Source organism: Empidonax traillii, unplaced genomic scaffold (genome assembly GCF_003031625.1).
Source record: "Empidonax traillii isolate 1590-97213 ecotype Southwest subspecies unplaced genomic scaffold, ASM303162v1 scaffold284:size1552100, whole genome shotgun sequence".
Lineage (NCBI taxonomy): Eukaryota > Metazoa > Chordata > Aves > Passeriformes > Tyrannidae > Empidonax > Empidonax traillii.
In genome coordinates this window covers 56,999-79,648 of record NW_020955477.1, presented here as the reverse complement: position 1 = coordinate 79,648, position 22,650 = coordinate 56,999, and the positions used below count along the sequence as shown (strand labels likewise).

At 41.4% G+C, this 22,650-nt stretch overlaps 1 protein-coding gene across 6 annotated transcripts in view; it reads right to left on the bottom strand.

Annotated features, from left to right (window-relative positions):
- The window catches only part of LRRFIP1 (LRR binding FLII interacting protein 1), a 111,438-nt gene that overhangs the window by 88,254 nt on the left and 534 nt on the right, over positions 1–22,650 (bottom strand). The gene's annotated exons all lie outside the window — the stretch shown is intronic.

Genomic DNA, 22,650 nt, shown 5'->3' with positions numbered 1-22,650 from the left:
TGACTTGCGCAACACTTATTTCTGTCACTAACAAAAGAAGGAAAAAGATCAGGAACAAAAAGAAAATTGAGTAAGAATGGGGAAAAAACGCCACCCTAATGCTGGAAATATGATTCAAGTGTTAAAAAATGCAATCTGACTTTTTATAGAGTACAAAACCGGCGACTACCATGTTCTTTCACTTATTTGACAGTATCTGGCAGAGAGGGAAGAAATGAGGCTTCAATGTCCTGTTTATTATAAAATCTAAGGTCTGATCTAAAAGTGAGACTAACAAGGAGAAAACAAATTTAAGTTCTGACCTATAGGTCTAAAATTAGTTTCATTAAATGCATCCACTACTGGCAAATGCCATTCTGATGACATGAAAGCCAAAACAGGACTCTGGAAAGCTGCATGTTCCTCACAGCATACATCACTCTCCAAAACTAGATTCCTTCCTGTCTAGTAGGTATCCATGGTCTTTACAAACGTAATTATTAGGAGGTTTTTATGGGCTTTTCTATGTTGTCTTAATATGAACAGTACTGAAGTCCCCAACTTCATATTCCTTTATTGCCACAAAGCACCATCACTGTTCTGAATCCAACAGAACTGCCCAGAGTCTTAACAATAAGAGCAAATGTTCAAGTGTCCATACAGAGTTCTGCTAAATATAAGTAGAATATTATATTCCTGATCCTAAAGAAGCATCAGAAGTGACAGTACGTGACCACACTTTTTCTAACACACAAGTTATATAAAAATAGTCTTTTCTCCTTAAATCAGACTTTTATGCCTCACAGTGGCATTTAAACCCTTTACGCTACAGGGGCGTTTCATCCTGAATTCAGCACAGTTCTGGTGCTTTTTTTATCCTTCAAATGCATTCACTAAAGCACTCAAAGACCGTTCCATCAGATTCACACTGCACTTCCCCCCAGGCATTCTCAGCTTCCCAAGCAATGGTCCATCCACACATTACTGGGCTTTCTAGGAAGCCTTTTCAAAGAGAAACTGAAATACAAAAATGTATTGAGAAGTCTTCCTTTTCTTACTTTAAAATATAAAACCACCAATTCTCTTCTTGTCACCACTGTCACCAACAACTGCTCAGGATGGAAATTATGACAATCAGCCTTTTTGATAGGAACCATTTTCCTTGGAGTTAGATGCTTTTAAATAGGTTTTCAATCCCAAGGATGCAAACCTGCAAGAGTCGTTTACCTAAAGCATTCAGGGAACACAAGCTCAGGATCTGTGCAAATGTCCAGCAAAATCCTGGTTAGTCCAGTAAAAATCCCTTTATTCTCATCTCGTGTTTACCATTAGTTTTCATATTTATCAGCTGAAACTGTTTGTTCACACACCTGAGCGGAGTGTTTGTTTATTACAAACAGAGAAAGGAAAAGCTCACAATAACAACCAACTAAAGTCAGTCCTTCACCCACACTGTCCAAGCATCCATGAGACTCACAGTCCTGGGAGCAGTGGAAGAAGTTCAGTCCTACAGAGCAAAATCTATACAGGCTAAATTCTTCATGAACACTTGATTTCACCTGAAAGAATGTTTTTATTCTCAGCTTCAGGGCTGGAATTGATGAAAGCTGCGTATGCTGTAAAAAGCTGCCCGGAGACACCGAAATGTATTCTTGATTCCACTAGAAAAAGAACAGCATCTGCCTAAATTTCACTTCCTTTGACAGAAATGAGACTCAGCCACGCCAGAGACAAACAGCTCAACTGAATGCAAGGGTTTTGTGGTTAAAATCTAGGAATGAATATCCTGTATTTTGGTGATTAAGACACTAAACTCATGTTTAAACTTAAACTGAAGAAATACCTCAGGTACATGGCCAAGACAGCTGTAATATCCAGAATTTTAGCACCTTCTTATTTATGTTAATCAGAAGAAGTTGTAAAATACTCTCCCTTTCTTCCTTCCACAGGCTTTGAAGGGAGTAGGTGGTGATTAACTTTTCATTAACAGGAAAAGCATTAGCAGACTACTCACAGATCTGCCTGCAAGACTGAGATTACTGAGAGCCCTTGGGGGCTGTTTTGGGCACCTCAACACAAGGAGGATATAAAGTTATTAGAAAGTGTCCAAAGGAGGCACCAAGAAGCCCCCATCAGCAAACCCTCCCAAGATGAACAGTCGAGTTTCTTTCCTACATCTCTTCCACCCTAATTGTTTCCACAGGCACCTTCCTTATCAATACCGACCTGACAGCTGGAGAGGAGAGTTTACAGATCCCACCAGTGGCAGCCTAAGGCATTAATTCCCTTCCACAGTATCATTTTAGGATTATTGAAAGCATTCAGGTGACTAATTTATGCATTCAGACAGTCACAGCTTAAATTAGGAATTCTCTCTGTCAATGCTGCAATCCAAGGAGAAGCAAGTGGGATACAAAAGTGCGAAAAAGCAACGTAAATTACCTAATTTGGCATACTTCTGGTTGAAAAACATCAGCTGTTGGAAGTTGTTACAAGCCCTCAGACAAACATTTCCTCTGAAATACTATTTATTAACGGTTATTTCGGTGCATGTGCCAGCACTTCATTTCCAGAAATCTGCCTGAAACCTGGATATATATCTGTGTTCACAGAATTGTTACTAATTTAAGAAGTCCCCGCTGAGTGCCTAAAATTGACTAATTCTTCTAATTTCTAATGTGGTAGTAATAGGAGAGGTATTTTTCCATGTGCTCAGATATTTATACAGCCTTATTTTTGGGATGGGAAGCTGTTTGAGGATTTACATACAACCTATGGGCAGAGGAAAAGGAAAATATGCTACACCATCTATTCCCAGTAAGCCAGCTATGGCTTTGGATGCCATACTTCATATATTTAGACTCAGGCAGACGCAACTTTACCTGAGTAAAGCAGCTAAAAATAGTGACATTTAAGTCTTATTAACAAATCTGGAAGTTCTTTCTCTTATTTCTGTTTTGATTCTGTTTCCTTCTTTCTGTTTTAAGAGAAGTTCTTTGATTTTGGACGGAATTTACCTTAAAGTGACCCCACTCTGTGCTTCCTTTGTCACATTTACCTTAGCAAGAGCTTGACAGATAGGACATCGAGTTCCTACACAAATATACTGTCTGAATAAAACCAGAAACTCCAGAAAGAAAACCACTTTCAACAGCAGGAAAATCAAAAATGGTAAGCCACTATCATCATGAAGTTTGGAAGGGAGGGGGGAAAAAAAAAACAAAACTAAAACCAACCAACAACAAAACCCCGTGGATTTAACTCCAAAATAAATTTCAGAGATTATGAACTGCCTCTCTCAGAAAAATGTCAGCTCTTTGTAAGTGATTGCTGCCTCACCCTCCTCTCCCACCTCCCAGTCTCTTTCCTTCTCAGGCAAAATGTCAACATTTTGGAAACTGCCTCTGCACTAATCAGAAAGGTATCTACCTCCTTTTCATATTTGACCTTCGTCTGCAACCCGAAAGACTGGACAACTCATGGCATCCATACTGCACCATCAGCCCAGCAAGCTGCTTTCTATTATGGACTGTGCTCTCTGCAGATGGAGTTCATTAAAATAAGCACTGTGGCCAAAAGCAAACCATTCACATGCAAGCGGAGGCTGCAGCTGTCGACCAGCTCGGCCATCTCCAAATAACTCCTATAACTCCAGCCTGTAACACAGCCCTTCCTTATTTGTTCGGGTCTGTGCACGGGAATGACGGCAGGGAAGGTATTCTCACCCTTCCCATCCAACGAGAGAAGGGAGGGTAGAGCAGGTTCAGCATGAACTGATCCTTCAGGTCTTCAACCATCCAAGCAGAGATCGGCAATATCAGCCAATACCAGTGTGTCCTGGTAGGAGAGTTCTTTAATGGGAGACTCTGCTTGTCCACCCCTAGAGAAGACTATGGAACACATCCATACTGGGAGAAGGGCGGGGGGGGGGGGGAGAGTTGGTTGAAAGTTTGGTTTCATTTTAGAGACTAATTTCCATCCCCCACCTAGTGAATCACAAGAAGACCTGTTGAAGATGTGGGATCTTCTAGGCCCTTTTGTCAAGCACACAAAGTCTTAAAAGATAAAATATAAAGCTGCTTTCAACTCAGTGCCATTAAAAGCTGAGTGTTGCGAGGCCAGACACCACCACAAGAAGCAGTTTTAAGGACTTAGACACGCAAGGACTTCATGTACATAAAATATGCTGAGCTGGAAAGGACCCACAAGGATCATCGAGTCCAAATCCTGGCCCTGCACAGGACACCCCAACAATCCCACCATGTGCCCCAGAGCATTGTCCAAGCACTCCTCAAGCTCTGGCAGGTTTGGGGCTGTGACCACTGCCCTGGGGAGCCTGTTCCAGTGGCCCACCACGCTCTGGGTGAACATTTGCTGGGAACTGGACTTGAAGATCCCTTCCAACATGAGATATTCTATTCTATTACTATAAAGTTACAGTTTTACAAAGAATAAACAATAATCTTAATATTATTGTTTACACTCCAAAAAACCAACACTATTTACATGACTATGCACACAGTATATTTACTATTATGAAATTATTCAATACAATGATTAATTTTTATGCATAATGTATATAAACAATATTTCCTCAAACCAGAAGTATCAATAAAATTCTTGCCAGACAGCTGCCACTTTCTCTATGAGGTCTTGTTTTTAAATCAGTTCCACTAGAGCCTTTTAGTCCTCACCAACACAGCCATTTAATCTTTACTTCTCTAACATGTAATTTTCTTTAATTTTATTTAGAGATTACTTAAAAGGTTATTAACATTAATTATAACAGTCAGAGAGGTCTTTAGTCATAATTACCAGTACAAATCAAAGCCCCGAGTAATTTTGTTGGGGGGGGGGGGGGGGCTGTCTGGTTTTTTCTTTAAAGAATCTATTTGATAATCTGTCATACTGAATTGCCCAGGATGATGGAACTGCTTCACTCAACACCATGGGCAGCTGAAACAGGTAAACATGAACATCTTGGTAGACAAGCTTCAGCATCCAACCATGAGTGTATTTTCCCTCCTGTTCCAGCAAATCCCAAAATTCATTTGGAGATATTAAATGGGCTTTTGAGAAAGCATCAGAAGGAACTAACACTTCTCCTAAGCTTTTGTATTAATCTTTCTACTTCCACACCTGTTTGGAATGCCATACTTCCTCTATTTAGATTCAGGCATGTATTTAGACTCAGACCTCAAGCGGCGTTTTGCAGCAACTAGGAAATCTGGTTTTCAGGTAAGCTCTAGCCTCAAGTGACATCTGAACAACTGCAGGAATCAGGGGTCTAGAGGAGGACTGTCAGAACGGGAAAAGTAGATGCTGCAACCTTTGAGGGGGAGAAACGGCGGGGACTTCAAGCTGCCAAAGAGGGAGGCCACAGAGAGGTCTCAAACTGGCAGCACAGAGGCTGGTTTAATTGTAGCTGTTATGCACAGATTTACTCTCAAGCAGACTTCACTCTCAAAGACCAAACCTGCAAAACTACAACCAGGGTTCAACCATGTGGTGACATTAATATCGCACTGTGAAGCAGGGACACGTCTTCAGGGAATCCTGCATAAGCCATTTAGGGCATATGAACAGCAACAAGCATGACGTGTCCCTCTTTAGGGTGTGTGAATTTTTCAGCTCTCAGCTGTCGCTTTCAATGTCATTTTTGTCAAAGTTCTAGCATCAGATGGCAAGCCATTGCAACACAATCTTCTAAAATGAATTAGCTAAGCTTTCAGCCTTCCTACCTGGGCAAAAGACCCCACTGCAGTCACAGTGCAAAGCTCTAACCTAGTTTTTCACTGTTTTACTAAGACTTTTTACCAGAAGTAGGTGTACACGAGAATTCCCAGCCCACTCAGAGACGTTTTTTGTTGCCAACAACTGAGCTCTGCTGGCCTCCTTTGCTCACCTGTCCAGCTTGGTGGCTCTGAGAGCGGGAGGAACAGATGAAGTGATAGTTCTGCCCCTGAACTTCACCAGGATTCTTTTCTAGCTCTTTTTTTCAAAAAGCTCTTTCAGACTACTGCTAAGGAATTATGGTCTAAAGCCTCTGCAACCAGATCAAGTGAAGAGCCAGGAAGCCAAAAATCTTGGATGAGAGGAAGTGATTCCAGTCCAAACACTGTGATAAAAGGTACACTACATACAAAAGCAGCCAGAACTATTAAGAATCTTTTGGCTTGTCCTGCCTACTCTTTCACCTCAGTCATTAACTCATATGTCCTACTGATTCTCTTCCCCAAGATTAAATATTTAAAGTTACGTAGTTCGAACTTGGCAACCTTTGGGACACACACACACGCAATTCCTCCAATTTGTACTGGAAAAGATGCATTAGAGGAGAAGAACAACTGCCAAGCACAGAAACTCATTTTCTCTAGGTTTGACTAATAAATCAGTGTTGCTTTTAAATACATCCCTGTCCTCTAGAAGTATCATAATACAACATCCGTTACACCAGGGAGCTTAATACTCACGGAAAGTAGGTCCCATGCAATTTTTGCTGAACTCAGGCTGTGGTTTCTGAAGTGCAATTCCACTCAGTGTAATCACTTTATAATAAATTTCAGATGCTGAAGACCAACACTAGATTAAAACCATCCTGCCATGGAGATAGGTGAAGGACTGGTTGCATCAAGGTTAACCTTCCAGTCAATTCATGTCAGTAATCCTTCAATTTTGGCTTCCTATCTTGGCAAATCCAGGCAGGAAAAGACAGGTTTTCCAAAGGAAAAAGAAAAAAAGGCTGAATCCAAAAAAGCTGCCAAAGATCTCTAACCTGTTGCAGAATGGAATGGAAAATTAGCCAGCAGTGTACACAAGTAGAAAACCTTTGTGACCCCTGAACTGGAGAGACTGAGCCGGTTCACAGTCTGACCTACTTCATCCTCAGTATCCTCAGTACATTTCCAGTACTGAGGCAAAACCCAAACTCCAAATGGAAAAAAAAAAGAAAAAAAAAAGGCAGCAGTTTTCCCACATTCTGCATTCACAGAAAAGTCATTTTTTCTCTTTTAAGGGGTGAACTTTGCCATTTGATCAAGAGTGAGTCAGCTTGAAGGGGAAGAAGGCAGAACCTCAGGGCAGGAAGCTCATTCCTAGGACACCTACTTAGCTAAACCACAGGCTGAAAGCTGTGCCAGAGACAGCATTGTTTTACCTCTCCAACAACAGGAAACAGCAAGGTGAGGGAAGCAACCGCTTGGGAGTTAAGAAAAGGGGCACAAAGATGCACCATAACTGGGTTCTGTTCTCATGCCTGTGCAAGTCGGACAAGACTCAAGCAGTGTTTTCCCCTCATGTCTCACTGAAAGGCCACTGCTTTACCTGGACAGACACACAGTATCATGCCCCCTCCCATAACAACACCACAACTTCCAAGGAGCTGTTCAAATCACCACTAACACCTTGCTGTCAAAGATATTTAACATAAAAGATGCCTCTCTCTCCTTTTGATCCTCCCCTCTTTCCATGATCAATTTATTTCCCCCCCTCAATACCCTGCAGCATTTGACTGCCACAGCAGCACAGATTTTCCCGCAGTTCTTTGCCAGGTTTGAGTCAAGGTCCAAGTGAAGGAAGTTCACTCCCCATTTCCATTCCAGCCATAACCCTTTCCCCTGGAATTTCCAATAATACGATGGTAGAAAAAGCCACCAAACAACAAAATGAAATTGTTTGCTCTTGTTTTCTGCACTTCGCTTCAGTGTAACCAAAAAGAACACTAAAACTTCTGGATTTCATGAGCTTAGCGTATCCCATAATGAGGAGAGCTGATGCCAGCACGGGATGCATGAAAATGAGAAAGCAGTGGCACAGAACACTGACTATCTTCTAAAAGTAGCAACATTAAATTGCATTCAAGCAAAACAAACACAGAGCACTTTGACATCTGACTACAGAAGCATTTGGTGGCACTACCATGATTTTCTCTCATGCCCCTGAATTAGCCCATTTCTAAAATAAGCACTGACTGACAAACTTCTAGGAAGCTTTAAGTGTGTGGGTTTTTCTGCCTTGGGATTACATTTTTATGTAGCATAATCTCACAGCACAAGCCACCAAACAGGATGAGGAGATAAACCAACACAGTGACAATTCATTGCTGTGCTCAGACTCTGCCCTCAGTCTGGAGATCTTTCATTAAAGAGAGACCTTTACCTGAAAGTTTGATTTAATTTATTTCTTACAGAAAAAAAAAAAAAAAAACCAAAACCTGTTGTGCTGAGCTTTGCCAGCTGTACAATCTTTCAAGGGTTTCCATCTCTGATAAAACTTGGGAAAGAAGCAAGGACACTTTGAAGCCAACATCTCTATAGATTGAGCTGCATGGCATCACACATGGGAGCCAAGCTCCTCAATGAACTGCCTTCAAGAATCAAGGAATCACAGCATCTCATTAATGAAACAACACTCAGGAGTAAGAATCGTGCATAAATAATTATTTCTGCTTCTTGGAGATAAAAAAAAAAGTTTGAATTCAGCACAATTAAGACTAGCAGCTGATGAGTAAGAGTGCAGAAGTTGGCCGAGAGCCATCACTTTAGGGAATAAAAATATTTATTGCCAACTCCCACCCCGTCTAAGTATTTTCCTGCACTATAAAAATAGTTTAGAAACTATTGTGCAAGAAAAGCTATTTCAAATTAATAACTAAGAGCACAGAAGACTATCAACAACACCCACTGTGTTACACAAAACAAATCTCATTTCTGTACTTCCCAAGGTGTTCCCTGTACAATCAGGTCACACTTCACAAAGAACCAACCCACTGCAACGCTACAGAATTGGAAATTAAATCCATTTATACAATTGTCCTGGTTTAGATGAATAGTACATCTTGCTGCACCCAGCCTGCCTGCATTCCTGCTGTGCAGCTGAAACAAAAGCAAGCGGATGATGGTGTGACAAAAAACAAACCAATAAGTCACACAACTACTTTATTAGCCATTTTCAAAGCATGTAAAATATTTTGAAGGAAACAATTCAACATATGATGTTAATTATCTCTATTTTCCTTATTTGCCATACCACACTTTCCCTCTTTTCCTCAGTCTTCACCAACTAGCAAATCCAGCCAAGGTAGTCACTTATTGCATCTCAGATGGAATTCTGTCAAGCTTAGCACGTTAAAGAGAGTACTAGAAGTCTGTTGCTTCTATATATGAACTGGCTGTCTGGTGTACAGTATGTCTGAATAATAAGGCCTGCCTGATGCTGGATGCAAGTTCTCCTGGATAAGGAAAAAAAAAAAAATCCCTCGTTGGAGTTACGCTCAAATAACCAAAGCACCTCATAATGTTCTCGAGAAACAAGAGTTCACACAGTCTTTGGAAAAACCCATCACACCTACCAATTACACCTCATTACTGAATTTCCTTGAGATGCCAAAAAACCTTTCACAAAGCATGTAACTCAAAGCAGTAGAAATAAAGATTTGAGTACAGAAGCAGACAAAATACTTCAGGAGCTACAAAGTTGTAGAGAGGGTTACCTGCCTCCTATCCCAGGATGCAGCATCAGACCTTGTCAGCTGCTCCTTTGCTCCATAACAACATCACACCTGAGTGGCTTTTGTTTCCTTCCTCTCTACCTCTCCATCCTTTCTTTTTCAAGAACAGCATATTAAAAATTACACCCAAGAAACCATCACGCATTTAATGATAGAAGAGTGTGGGTTTTATCCCACACAGAAATAAATACACTGAAGGTTTCCAGTTGTAACACAACACAGTTACAACACTGGCATGCACGACAAAGTTTACAAAACCCTGCAGGCCTTCCCAAGGTGACACTTGGATTTTTGGCTGCTAGGCAGGATTTCCTGCAACGCCCATGGTGTAAGTTCTTGAAACTTCCTGAGGTTTAATGTCAAAAGCTCGAGTGAAACGAATTTTTCTAATGCCTACTGACGGATTTTTAGCATGTCTGTTTTCCAGAACGCTTGTTCTCTGCTTTAGCACGTGTCTCCCCAGCATTTGGGAAGCCCTGAGTGTTGAGCACGGTGTTACTCCTCATCTCAGGTGCTGCACAGCACGTTCTTTCAAAGGGCACACTCGACTTCGTTCGTGTCAGCCTGACTTCACCAGATTGCATAACCAAACTAGGTTATACAGACCTGACACTAACAGTTGATTCTATTTAGACTGTTGGGGAGTCAAAATAATTATTATTTTACCAATAATAAGAACTCATTGCAACAGTTTTGATCCTCAATTCCACAGCTTGTTGACAGCAGGAGGAAAATCAGTGTGTTGTGGTGCTTGACTTGAGTTGTCATGGTAAAGCAGAGCCTACCTCCAAAATTTAATTCATTAATTTAAAAATGTTAAAATGAGGGATAATGCTGTAGAAGCCACTCAAAAATGTGGACACTCAATATTGTTTGAGCACCCTTTAAAAAACATACGTCCAAGACAACTTTCTAGCAGTGAAAAAGGTGCACTTTCCTTTCCTAGCCATGTATTTGAAAGAAGGTATTCTCCTTCTTCCTCACTGAAGAACCTTTGTCCCTGGGAAGGGCTGACCTAAAAACCAAGGTATTTAAAAAGCAAATTCCTGTTTAGAGGTAAGTACTTTCATAAATGGGAGCTCAAAACAGAAACATTCAAGTATCAAGTCAGAACAAAGGGTTCAATCTTTCTTTACACAGAACTTTCATTTCAGTGAGTATAAATATCTACAACTACACACATCTAATAGACAAATTATCTCCTCATGCCTCATAGGCATACCTCTAATTTCTGTTACAAAAGTCACGGATATCAGACCTCTTCAAATAATTAATAAATCCCTAAAGGTACATTCCTACCTGACTTCAAGCAAATGAAAGACCAAACAAACTTTTACATGCAACGTTAAAATTCAAAACAGGAGATGACCTTTAGTGCACCTTCCCCGAGTGGAAGGTTCTCATCCACAAGCAGATTTAATTAAATTTAGCTCTTTAGACTGATTAGGGTTAATAAAGCAATTTGTTAATAGACCGTTTTATTATGTTTACAACACGATGTTTTGTTGGACACCGTGTAAGGGTCACAAGCTGCCAGGCACTGGTTTGTCACCCTCTTCAACTGCACCGATTTTATATGAAATTTAAAAGAAGGACCCCGGAGTTACCACAAGCACTGGAAAAGATCAGAAGTCTAATACATAAATTAAATTGTATGAAGGACCCCACAAGAGATGTCACCCGAGAGGACTATTTTGATTTTATATACAAAGCACACCACATTTCAAACTCACTATATACGAGAGAACTCTTGTAAAAATAAAAATTCAGCATATGCAAGAGAACTATTGCAAAAACTGTGATTTTTCATGCCCCTCACCACTAAATACTTCTGTTAAGCAGTGGATGACTCCTCTGTGTAAAAAGCATTTCGGGAGGGCCAGGTGAGAAAGAGTTGCATGAAATTCTTCAAATTGTACTGCCTTCCTGCAGAGAGACTGTGTTTCTGAATAACTTAGATATTCTGCTACAACAAACAGCCCACAGCTCTCCCTCAGGCTACCCATATTCTCATGGAAAAGCCAGGACACTTCAAATACAGGCTGGAACTCTCCATTTGTAACATCCGCCAAGGAAATGCCAAAACCTGCTTGAAAAACCTGATTTAAGGAAAAGTGTCTATATCCAGAGACACCACCTTAAAAAAAAGCCTGGTGAAACTGCCTTTTCTTGTTAGTACAGCTGTACACTGCAGAGTATGGATAACAGCTTCTACTACACCGTGCTCTACTGGATTTTCTGTCCTTCAAGCGCAAAAATCAAACTTCAAACATTCAGCAACGGCGCTCTAAGCACGTCTCTTCAGGAGGGGAGCCAAGTCCTACACTTCAGTTTGCAGAAAAAGCACACAGGAAATTTCACAAAGAAAACGTTTTAAAAATTCATACTTCTCAAGTCATTTCAAGAGACCTGTCAAAAAATAAATTAAAACCAAAAAAATCTAAAAAAAAAAAAAAAATAAATCACACTGTGCCCTATATCTCACTTCTACAACCAGTTCAAAAATTTCTATCTACAAGACACACTTACCTGGCCAGCGGACAGGAGTCACCCTCTCATGCTGCTATCATTCCACAACCCATTCCCTTACAGGAAGAGGAATTCCCAGAAAAAGTCAGGACATGCCAAGACAACTTGCCCAGAGTGTGATGGTGCTGCACAACCCATCAGCTCGGATTAGAGCTAAAAAAACAGCATTGTTTAAGAAACGATTGGACAGCTTTTGCGTGGGGGTGGGACGGGATTAGTGCATCCAAACTGGGTCTGAGCCACAACAGATTACCTGGAGAATCTGTGTCCTAACCCTCATTAACAAATTAGTTTAGTTTGAAACACACTAGCAGGCCACACACACCTTGACTAGTGGCACAGCAGAAAAATAACCTTCTCGGCTACTTACTGGAGTTCTGGGAATCAAATAAAGCCACTTGGAATATACCAACAGCAGAAGACAGAGACAGCTCTCCCCTGCTCAGGTCCTTTCTTTGCTTGCTCCGTTTTTCCCTGACAGCGATTATCACCCAGCAGATACAATTATGACTTTTATCCTCAGTCTCACAGTCTATTTAACACCCAAATTGTGTCGATTTGTTAAGTTTAATGTCAGGAACAGCTGTGTTTGAAAAACGGCAAAGCAACAAGAAGCGGGGAGAGAACAGGATAAGCCAGCAGCAGCTCAGCCCTTGGAGAACCACATTTGATTAGAGGAAATTACAATGAAAACCCAATTCCCTTAAGGTTTCCTACCAGCTCCCGAGGTGCACCCAGCAATCTTAGAAACGTTATGCACAAGGGGTTTACACTTGATAGCTGTATTCACAGAGCTCTTATCCAAGACTATTCTTATAGTGGGAAGACTGAAAGAGCAGACTTGTTAAGCCAGAAGCACAGGTAGCAGACCCCAGAGAAGCATCTCTAGGTAATGCAATTCTAAGAAGCTTGTTTCTGTATTAACAGGTTGAGCCTCCCCCCAAAAATTGAGGATTTTTGTAAAGAGTATAGCTCACTGCAAAACCACTGATCTTTATTTTCTAATGCTAAATTTGTAGACTGCTTGATTAGACAACAAGTTATCTCTTGTCTGAAATTTGTTGTTAAGTCTGACAGGTTATACTTATTCCATCAGTGATACAAAAGCATTTCATCAGCGCACACAGAGAACCTTTCTTTGCTTGCTCTAGTTCACCAAATGATGACTTTTTTTTCCCAGGGTAATTAAACAAGAATGGACAAATATTACTAAACCCACTGTATAACCCTCTATAAATAAAACACTGACATTATCCCTTGTATCCACACACAAGCACACTATTTCCCAGAGCCCCTGGATTCCTCCACAGTTCATTTAAAGGTTAGGTCACATCACTGTTTCAATGTACTCATTTCACATCGGGGCAGATTTAAATTTCATATTTAAGAGACAATGGAATAGCATGACCTTTGGGTATCCCACAACATGTCCCAGAAGCCCACTTTCATTTTCAACAGATGTTGAATCAACATATTTGTCAATGTAAATCCTGTTAGAGCCCAGCAGTACATTCAGCAAAGGAAGAAAACCGAGACCAGTACACACACATTTCATATGGGAGAACTGACAACTTAAGGAAAACAGTTTATGGGAAATGCACAGTTGTACAGCAAAGCAACAGGGTTGTAGATCATCAAAATATTAACTGACTTATTTCCTAAAAACACATAATGTTAAATCTAATATTTTCCTAGCAAGTCCATTGAAAGGACTTGAAGTTTACAATCAGAGAGAAGCAAGAAGAAACACAGATTTAAAAAAAAAAAAAAACCAACAACAAAGCAGTAGGTTGTTTGTTAGTGTTCATAGTCAGCAGAAGCAAATACGATTTCATGGGCTTGTGTGAAGACTGTAGCACATCAGCACCAATAAAAACAGCCCTATCTGAACTATCTGACTCTGAAGCAACATGTGTTTTAAAAGGGAAAAAATGTGAAGCCACAAGAGTCCGATAGGAGACCAGAGCCCAGGGATTTTTCTGCCTGTAAAGCACACCAAGAGCCTTTCCTTGCTCTCCTGTCATCCTAGTATGTTAGCTGATAAACGCTCCATAATTAGAAGACCCAAGTGGGGATGCCTGAAATCCATCTGACCTGAGGGAACGAGTTTAAAACCCTGACCCAGCTTTTAGAGTGCCAGATACCCGAGTATTACGTTTCTGTCTACTGGAAGGGGCTGGCAACGGCAGACAAAAGAGACAGACCCAACTAAACATGGTATTCAAACGTGGGATTAGGGAAAGGTTATTTTGGGACGTAGGAAGTACTCAAAAGAGGAAGGCAAAGGAAAAAAAAAAAAAAAGGAATATTAAATTTAAACCAGATACTGGCAAAGGGAAAGGTCACAAGATACGCAAAAGCAGAAACCAAGAGGGAAGAAACATTACTCCTTTACATTCCCTGTCTGTGCAGAGCTCTGCGCTCTGGGCATCTCTTGGACTGCAGGAATGGTTTGCAAAGAGTCACCACTGGGACAGAGGCAGCACTGCAGGCAATATTAACACAATTAACAAAATATTAACACAAGCCACTGCCCAACCAGCTAAACCAGTAAACATGCAAATCAACTGTATTTGTGGAACTCTTTTCTAGTAAGCCTTTCCATTCTGGGAGAGATAAATTAATCTGACACTAATTACACCCAAAAACTGCAAGTAATGACGTTATGGTAGGAAAAGCCCAGCTCTGAGGGATCTGTTTTTGAGGAAGTCAGTCGGAGATACCATCTTGCTTGTTTCTTTGATAGAAGTTTGAATACAGATCGAATAATCCACTCTCATTCACATAAACCTTCCAACAGCTCAGAGGAAAGAAAACTGTTGCTCTGAAACCTAAGTATCATTTGTGCCATTCTTCACACACCAATGATAACAAGCACTGCCCCTACCTAATTATCAGGTATTAAAAATAGGAACACGTTCATGATGATACACCTGGTAATTTTGGTTTACCAAAGACTCCAATTTCTTGTACAGCAGCACATAATACCAAAATAAAATCCAAGTATTTTGTCCCAGAGCACAGGAGCTCACAAAGCATTGGAGGACTAGAAGGCATCCAGTGTTTTTGCAAGTATAATGTCAGGATTAAGCTGTATGACAAAAGAAGCTCTCGCCTTGCAAAGAAACCAGCATGCAGGAAGGAGGAGAGAGTGGTGACGAACCCAGCAAGGAGCCAGAAGCAACGGGAAATGAAGAGGCTTCCTCGCCACATCCAAGACTGGAACACAGCTCGGATTTGGCACGATCAGTTCACTTTCCTTGTCTCCAGCTCAACTCCTAAATGCTGCAGTAGCGTTTAGGTGGATAAACCCACGGTCCATGCCAAGCTGTTGGCTCACAGGCTGCAGGCACACAGGAGGGCACAGCAGATGCGGCTGAACAAATCCACCTCTCTTCAGATCACACCCAGGCTACTTCAGACTGGAAGTGCATCTCAAAGGAATCAACGTGCCAGTTCTAGGTCACAAATTTTTAATTTCTGAGCAATTAGCTCAGACGCTCATTTTTGTTGGCACCAAACAGTTCCTTAAGTCCCTAAATTAACAAAAGTTATTTCAGTGTATTCGGTGAAACTTTCAAGTCAGAACTAGTCACTCACAGTTTTAGACCAGAGCTGTGCCCTTTATGTACAAGTATGCTCAAAACCCCAAAAAATCCATCCTTCCTTAACTGAGAAACAGCTAGTTTTATTAAAACTTTCAAAATTTTATGTCTCAGGATAAACCCAACACGTTTTTCAAGGGATTTGAAGACCAACGTTCCCCCTTTCAGAATGCCACACTCTAAAGCAGCACATACTTCACACAGGAAAACATGAAACATAGAGGGAATGGAGGAAGAGAGCACAGGATTGCAGGCTAGATTGCTGCAGTGCAAGTCAAGTCAAGTGCAAGTCAAAATTATCTTGGGAAGATACTAGTCACTGCTTCATTGAGCCAGGGATACACCCTTTTCTGCCCAGTTTTTGGTTTAGGCACACATCCACATCCCAAAACAAGCAACGCTCCGTTTTGGAAACAGCATTAGTCAGAGTTAGCTTGTGTCTTCTCCCCTCCCAGCGCTCAAAACTCTCTACTGGTTAGGCCATAAAAGTGCTCCTAGCTCTGCTCAGTGGGAAATATTTCCTAATCTTTGCCCTTCAAGCTGCCCTCCACACTTCATGCCACTTATTTAGCTTGTTTGAAGGCAGAATTAGAAACCATCCAAATATTAATAGGAAATGTCTTTGGTGTTGTGGTCTAACCAGTGAGTACTCTGGGTAAGGACAGCTGTCAAACTAGCACAGTGGGCAGAGTTATGGCACATTCCTGCCAACAGGAAAGTGGTTACTTGTGTGTTTTTTCCCCAGCCTCTGAATACATGACTTTTGTAGCCCCTCTGTAGCCTCCAAAAATAATTAGTTTTTAACAGCCTGACTAGAACTTACACATTTTGATACAAGAAAGTTATGTCACATGATCATTCAGCTACTTGAAGTCATTTATACACCACAAGCACTGCATAACTAAAACCAACACGTGCCTACCAGTGAAGCATTGCTTTATTTAGTACTTATTATGCCATATCAAGCTTCAGTTTCAACAGTTAAATCTTCTACTACTAAGCCTCTGAGAGATGCCTAACACTTCTTGCAACCCACCAGCAACACTGGTGGTTCTCCATCCTCAAAACACCTGAGCTCCAGCACATCAGACTACTCAGTTTAAGAGGATACTGTCACTAGTCTCACTCTCCTGTAAGAGGTTAACGCTACCCACAGGATGAAGTGGCACACAGCAGCTCTTCACCACAAGGAATTTACCTTACAGCACCTTACTTTTAAGAATTTAAAGCAAAATTAGGGACAAAGATGCTAGGCTGGAATCTAGGGGATCACAGTACCCTTGAGGTGCAGTGATCTGTGCCACAGCTCATCCCAGCTACCCATGGTGTGAGAGATACTTTCACAAGGAATTGGCCAACACCAACTGCAAGACTAAACCAAGCCTGCCCATAAGGATGCATTTTAAATGTATTTTTGCCTAATACAATGTTCTCATTTCAATGCACATACCAGCTATTTTTCCAGCACTAGCTGGAAAAGTCCTACAGCCTATTTCTTATTCCATAACTGAAATAAGGTGAAAGGAAAGGAGAGTGTCTTGGGAGTAGATGGTTACAGATATCTTCCCACAAGAAGCCCTTAAGCACGTCCCTCATCTTTCCCATGTGAGGAAGCCCAAAAGCAGCTATTTTTCTATTGCATGCCAGACCAGCTACATCTCTGGTGGATTCAGAGGGATGAGCAAGAGCACAAGACATTGTGGAGCTTTCTCTGCTTCTGATATTGAAATGACCATGCACCTTCCCTTCTCAGAAGCATCTCTGGCATTTAAAATAAACTCTCAAAGCCACCTTACGACTTCTCTAAAGGAAAATTTGGCTTGCTGCAGCTCCCTTGCCCCATCCCCCCCCCCACCATTCCAGTGGGCAGCTTCTCCCCAAAAAGTATTTCAACACAAGCGAGACAACAGCTGATATTTCAGAGCTGCTATTTTAAGGATTGCCTACGAGTGCTTCTGCCTAGCTAGACAGATTCACCGTTGACTTGACAGGAGGGACAAATACCTTGCTTCACAAGCCCCAAATATTATGTGGATTATGCTCCTTGCAACTAAAGGATGAAAAAAAAAAAAAAAGGAAATCTGAACAGTGTTGAAAGCCTTGCAAGTACATCTGAGCTCCAACTTCATTCAGCAACAGGCCTGGAAAAACATCCTTCGAGATGAGGTAATGATTAGTATTTCATCCTGCAGCCAAGCTCAGCATCTGGGCTTGCAAAGAAAGAGGCTGGGCTTCCCATGTTGTTAATCCTACCAGTAGTCTCTTGCTTGACTGAAACAGGAATCACAGTTCCTAAACAGCTGTTTCCTCGGACAGCAAGAGAACAGCTGAAGAGGACTCAGGCCAGGCACGGACACAAAGGCAGGCAACTAATTATTTCGAGTTGCGATAGGCATACTGTGAGGCAGACTGTGCTTTGCAGTGGGAAACAGGCACAATCTTAAGATTTTTATCTTCTTCCCAAACCATCCAAAGCTGCTCCTTCACACATTTCTTTTGGAAAAAAGATTGTAAGTGATGTCAATGCCGTTTGTTGGATATACAGGCGTAAAACATTAGGAAAAAGGAGTGTTTGATGAGGAACATATTTGCTACATAAAATCATCTCAAATTTGGAACAATTCCCCACGCCCTACTGGCAAGCATCGCCTACAAAGTCCTCCTTCCTTCCTATATTTAGGTCATCCAGGCTGAGTCAAGCCCTCCAAGTGCATCCCTTGCTTTCATAACTTTCTGTTCTAGAAGGGAGACTTACAGTCAGACATGCTTTTTCACATCATATGTTAACCCTCAGGCAGGCAGAAAGTAATGCAGTAAAAAATAAGTCAAGCACTGGTGCTACGTAAGCCAAACTGTTTCTGAGGGCTTCTCTTGGAATATTCATCCAGCTTACAAAAACCTTCACACATCTGTAATGCCAAATACTGCTCAAAACAGGCCCACCACTATAAAAGAGGAACACAGATCTTACACAGGCTTTATCTCCTGTATCCTTAGGGAACACGCTGCTTTAAATGCTCTGGTTTGCATAACAGTTCAATAAAGTTTGAGTGGCTTGTGTTTGCCCATATAAATATCCATTCTGCTTGGTTTAGCTTCAACTTTCATCAAATTGTTTCCATCTCTACATATGGAAGTCACCCAAAATTCTGTATAAACCAGAGATCTCTCCCCCAAAATATCCCCTCAATTAAAAAGATTTCACATTCAGTGATCACAGCATCTCTTCACTAGTCCCAAAACTCCAACTTAGGCTTTTGAATTTCCTTAATACCTTCTTACTGTAATCAGTATTTTACTGGTTGGCTGCTTTCACCTGCATTTTGAGCTTTTTCTAATCAGCAACACGTTTTGCTCCTCACAGGAGTGTAACATTCCAATTTTTGAATCACTAGGCATACAAGCTAATGCCCAAACTAAACACTTCAGTGAAACAAACAAAATATTGATCCATAAACTGATCTCTGCAGTCACTTAAAAAATAATACTTATGTATGTACAAGTACATAGGTGACAATTCTTGAAAGCGACATAAGAGTGTACAAAGAATGAAGACACAACTGTCATAACATTACCTTCTTTTACAATAAAAATAAATTACGTTGCTTGAATTACTAATTTCAAATTAATTACTAGCTAAGGAGTTCTACACTATAAAATAATGGATGAAAAAGATTTCTAGCAAAAGGATGACACAGGGCAGGATTGGTTTTTTTCTGAGCAGTATAACACACTTGTTTGCAAAACAGTGGCAAAACAAGGTGTCAATTACTTTACTACTAAAAACAAGAAATTGACCTCCTCCTCATTCAAGAAAACAAAACCCAGTAACTAATATTACCTGCCTGTGAGAAAAATACCTCATTTACACAGATGGCTGTCCCCTGCTGGATTTGCAAAACTCCTTCTGCTGGAGTAACAATTATTACTGTAGCGGAAGGTAGCAACAAAAGTATTCCCCTGGGAACAGTGTCTCAAGTAATCATATCAAACCCAGGTAATCCAAGCGGGAAGCCAGCTCCTAGAAGGTTCAAGCAGCCCAGGACTCTGCCTTCCCGAGCCACGCATGTACCAGCCCCACAGATGACTGCACAGCATACGGACGCGATTCCCACTGGCTGTGCTGGCACAGACCTTGAGGAGTATCAAACTGCTAGATTTTGCAAACGCTGTTGGCACGTACTCACCGAGCAACAAAACAGCCCAAAAGTTTCCATTGACCTAAACACAGAATAATCTACTGGTGTCAATGAGAATCTGAAAGCGGAGAAGCTGATCATCGATCAGCTTTGCTGTCATCTGCAAGGGCTGACACCCAGGAAAAAACCGAGCTCAGCAACACAAGCCAGGTGTGTGTACAGCAAATCCTGAGTGGCAGCTGTCTGTGGCTGTTAGAAACCCAGCACACCGTGTTCTCCTGTTAATTATATTTACATATTTGCCATCCACTTAATTACCACATCTACCAGGAACTCCACAGCCAGATTTAGTGGTACAGCACTGTGCCTTCTACCTCCCATCTAATTAGGTCTAGACAAGGTGATGAACTACTTGCAGCTGATCTAGTTCAGAAATTGCCTCAAACATTAAAGCTTACTACTAGTGGCTAACATGACTAATACTGCTACTAAGCCCTTGTCACTATAATGTGCTTCACTCTTACAATTTCCTTCCGCTTTCTTAGTTACTTCCCCTCCAGGCCGACCCGTGGGGCAAGGGCTGCCCTGCTCACCACACCAGGCTCTCCCTCAGTCTATGCAAGACTGCACACACACAGCAAGACACCCCAGCTGCAAATTCAAAACAAAAAAAAAAATCATGCTTCAAATGTCAGGAGCTTAAGAGAGTCCTCACAAGCCTTACTGTCTCCTTATAGAAGCACGTGGTAGGGCAAGAACGGTGGATTTGTCAAGATACACCGACAATCACAAGACTGGAAAGTGTCAAAGCAGCACAATCTTTCTGGAGAAAAACTAAAAGGAGAGAAGATATACATATTTCAGCTCACTCCGCAGGATCCCAAGGTAAAAGCACCTCTATGGATCGGTCTGGTTTGGATGCTCCTTTAGGCTCCCATCTTAACATAGGAAAAATGAGATTCTAGGATCTGCAAATAACTTGCAAGCACCCCTGGCTTCTGGACAACAAAGACCAATGGAAAGAGAGGAGTGGAAACCTACATCCAAACACAACATGTCTACATCCCAGCTCTGTCTAAACATCTGTGAGGAAGGCTGGGAGAGACCAAATGTCAGTAACCCTTATACCCTTCTTAACACAAAGACTATCAGCATCCCTATTAGGAAGAGACAAAAGGCTTAATCTACATTTTTTAAGAGTTCTAAGATCTAAGCAGAAGCAATCATCTGAGATCTTTTGTGTGGAAAACAGGCAGTTAAACAACAAAACAATCATAAGTGCATAAAACCCAGAGAGAGTAATGTAAATAGTTAAAATAATATGGGAAAATGCTGAACCTTGAACTTGGCAGTTCACAGTTTTAGCACTCAAGGGAAAAGATAAAAGACATGCTTGTGTTGGGCTTTTTGAGCAAATGGAGTTGTCCTTTAAACAAACCCCAGGAGAAGAAAAAAAAAACCCACAAAACACCACAATATTTGAGGCCTCAAACCACTGCACAATGCAGTGAAAATCAGATCTAAGTTAAAGAAAAGAGAAAGTGAGAGAAAAACGTGCAAAGGATAACCTAGGCCCCCTGTTACAAACTGATGTTTTCCTTGATCTAATGACAGCACAGCCAGGACATAGTTACGAAATTTAAACTCTCACCCTGAAACAATTCTTAGGATATTATCATGACACGAACTCTAACAGGCAACACAATCACTCTTGCTATTTTATGTCCAGACAATGAGATATTCTTGTCCTCCTACCTCAAACTCCATCCCCAGGAACTTTCTCATCTTCTCATTATACTGCCACGAAAGTCTGCCTTCTGGAAACACGTTATCTGAATCACTCACACAAAAATCAGCATGTGTTCCAGTGAGGCTACAAACCACTTCAAAATGGTACACAAGACTAGTAAAGGCATTAGTGATAATATGGTGCATGATGCTACAGCTAACTCAACCTACCAGGCAGTGCCAACAAAAATAAGCTACACATTAGCATCATTCTTTATTCTGCTGCAACTGTGATTCAGGAAAGGAAACCACAGGAGACTTAAAATCTCTTCTAGGAGAGTGATTTATCTCGCAACCCATCTTGGGGTCAGACCAACACCAGGCAAGGAGACTCACATAACCCATACTAGGGGAAGTAGCCAGCCCTGGAGCAGCTTCCACACAGTGAATCATAGAATGGGTGGGGTTGAAATGGGCCTTAAAGCTCCTCTAGTTCCAATCCCCTACTATGGGCAGGGACACCTTCCACTAAAGCAGGTTGCTCAGATCACTACCCACTCCCAAGGATGCAGCTTCCACTTCTCTGGGCAACCTGTGCAAGTGCCTCACCACTCTCAGAGTCAAGAATTTCTTCCGAATATCCAATCTAAACTTACTCTCTGTCCGTGTGAAGACATTTTCCCTTGTCCTGTCACTACATGCTCTTGTTAATAGTCTCTCTCCGTCTTTCTTGTAGGTTCTGTACGAGAGAAAAACCCCAGAGCTGCTTATCTCACTCTCAGGTTGGGGTTGCCCATCTCTCCTATGGGAAGACTGTGGGACCAAGGATGCAGAACAACCCGTGTCAGATTCAGTAAAGATAAAAAAGGAATTCACATCATTCTGGTTACCACTGAACCAATGCAACTGCACCCAAGAAGAACAAGGAGGTAGCAAGCAGCCACCCATCAGCTGGTTTAACCAGTTAAAGTTGAGCACAATGCAGTGTCTAGTAGCCAGCAGCTTAAATATACGTCAGTTTTCAAGTTAGAGGGTTTAATTATGCCTACACCCAGCATCAGCCTGCAGTATTCCGATTTTATTTTTTCACTTCCATCCCTGGAAGTGTTCACGGCCAGGCTGAATGGGGCTCGGAGCAACCTGCTCTAGTGGAAGGTGTCCT